General features: G+C 49.7%; 1 non-coding gene across 1 annotated transcript; it reads right to left on the minus strand.

The window, feature by feature from the left end:
* Positions 1-516: 516 nt before the first annotated feature.
* LOC143364757 (5.8S ribosomal RNA) lies at positions 517-671 on the minus strand. Its single transcript, XR_013084281.1, has one exon. It is a non-coding gene; the product is annotated as a 5.8S ribosomal RNA (ribosomal RNA).
* Between the last annotated feature and the right edge of the window lie 1,829 nt (positions 672-2,500).

The raw sequence follows: 2,500 nt of genomic DNA on the forward strand, positions 1-2,500 counted from the left end.
CCACAGTTGCGCACACAGATTTTACACGGGTGTCCGGTATCTCTTTCTTTATTTGTGTCCATTCACTGTAGTCTCTTGAGACTCTTATACCTTTCGTATACGCATCATTTCAGACGACGTCGGGAGCGCGTAAAATGTTCGAGAGTGAAACGCTTCTTCCGCAATGCGAATCGTTCCAGAGAGAGAGGAGAGAGAGATTTCGATCGTCGGAGCGGTGTTCACGGGCGGTCGTATTGAAAATACGACTCACGACGCCGCAAAACACTCACGCAAGTCCGAATGTGATACCCATTCCTATTTCCTTCTTCTCACGAAGACCGTTAGACGCAATGTAAAATTTGCAATTTTCACAGAACCGCGTCAAACGCCGACGAAACGTCCATCGTTCGCTCGTACGTAGCATCTTTGCAACCCGACTCAGAAACGCTCTTTGCGCCCTCCACAAAATTCGACATGGAGAGGTAAGCGACGGCGGGGACTTACAAGAGCAACGCAAGCAGTATTTGGTTACGTAAACGACCCTCAGCCAGGCGTGGTCCAGGAATTGTATCCGTGGACCGCAATGTGCGTTCGAAATGTCGATGTTCATGTGTCCTGCAGTTCACACGTTGACGCGCAATTAGCTGCGTTCTTCATCGACCCACGAGCCAAGTGATCCACCGTTCAGGGTAATCGTATAATTTGATTTATAATCAATATATAATTATGTCTCTTGTTCTGCGGTTCATAAGAACGCCGATACCTGAAAGCTCCAACCAGCGCGCGAAGGAGATTCAGGCGTCGTTTTTAAGGACGACACACGATCGTCCGTAGAAACGGAAACCGTCGCGAGTACGCGATTGCAATGCGCACACGTATCCGACGGCCGGGCGGAAAATACATTGAAAAACCTTTAAAGTGGAAAACACAGGAGGAGAATTCAGAAAACGACGGGGATCATAGACAACCCGATACTGGATCCCGACACTTCTCCTCCTCCTCTCTCTTATTGGAGAATGAACTCGATAACTAACGGACTTCACAGCCGGCTCTGGCCGTGCGCGATCGTTCGTCCCAAGCTCTTGTGCACTGTATTATCGCCACACAGAGAGTAGAGTGTCAGAATCGCACACAGCTTTACGCGAGCTACGCAGCCGGTCCTCTCGAAACACATTTCCAATTGTGCACGGAGAACGATTATTCGATACTAGCGGACTTCACAGCCGGCTCTGGCCGTGCGCGATCGTTCGTCCCAAGCTCTTGTGCACTGTATTATCGCCACACAGAGAGTAGAGTGTCAGAATCGCACACAGCTTTACGCGAGCTACGCAGCCGGTCCTCTCGAAACACATTTCCAATTGTGCACGGAGAAAGATTATTCGATACTAGCGGACTTCACAGCCGGCTCTGGCCGTGCGCGATCGTTCGTCCCAAGCTCTTGTGCACTGTATTATCGCCACACAGAGAGTAGAGTGTCAGAATCGCACACAGCTTTACGCGAGCTACGCAGCCGGTCCTCTCGAATATACGTGTTCGTCAACGAACACGCATGCGGCGACGTTTTGTGCTCTATGTCATACGCGAACTCGATAAATAGAGCGGGACTCACAGCCGGCTCTGGCAGCGGTCATTCGTCCCACGCTCGTGTGTGCGCTATCGCCACACAGAGTAGGGTGTCAGACTCACGCAGCTTTAAAAGCGAGCTTCACAGCCGGTCCTTCTCTCATCCTATTCCTCGACGTTCGTGACAGAACACAACGCGTTCACCGCAAGTTTTCCACAGGTACCCTGTTGTTGTCCTCTCTTTCTCTAGAGGAGAGACAACACCACCGTTTCCAATGGACGTATCTCGGACACCACAGGCGAAGACCGAGGAAGCGCGATATGTGGATTCGAATCGACGCTTACATCCCTGTTCTTGCGACCGTAATTGTCCATATAATTGTCGGAGAGCCTACACACAGGCAGACCAATGGCGTATATTATAGTATACACGTCTCTTTGACACGAGGTATTTTTATCAAAGAGAACACGATCCATCAGGTGGCGGGTGAAAAACATCGATTCGTAACGACGGGTATTTCTATATTCGTGGTTAAGCTATAACATTCAGCGTCCGACGGGAAACCGCACCCTATTGATCGTTCGAGTTTGCAATGTGAACGTCGGTGACGATTCCCGAAGACCCGAAGTACAGCTCTTCGCACTCACTCCCCAATACAAGTAAACGATGCGATGCTCCACCTTCACGCAAGCACCCTCTGTTTCATTCTCATTGAGATCTTTCGTCCCATTGTCGAAAGAGTGCATATATTATATATTGCCGTGTTTGTGCACAAATGGTCTGGCGGGCTCTCTGCGCCTTAATTTTGGACGGGAGAATCGTACGCTTTGAGTAACTATGTACTCCATGCGTAACTATGACCTCCACACGTAAGCCGTTGCATGGGGAGTAGTTCGTCGCTATACACATCCCCTACTCCCCTTTTTCTTTATTTTCTCATCATACGATGATTACACA

This window comes from Halictus rubicundus, unplaced genomic scaffold, assembly GCF_050948215.1.
Source record: "Halictus rubicundus isolate RS-2024b unplaced genomic scaffold, iyHalRubi1_principal scaffold0956, whole genome shotgun sequence".
Lineage (NCBI taxonomy): Eukaryota > Metazoa > Arthropoda > Insecta > Hymenoptera > Halictidae > Halictus > Halictus rubicundus.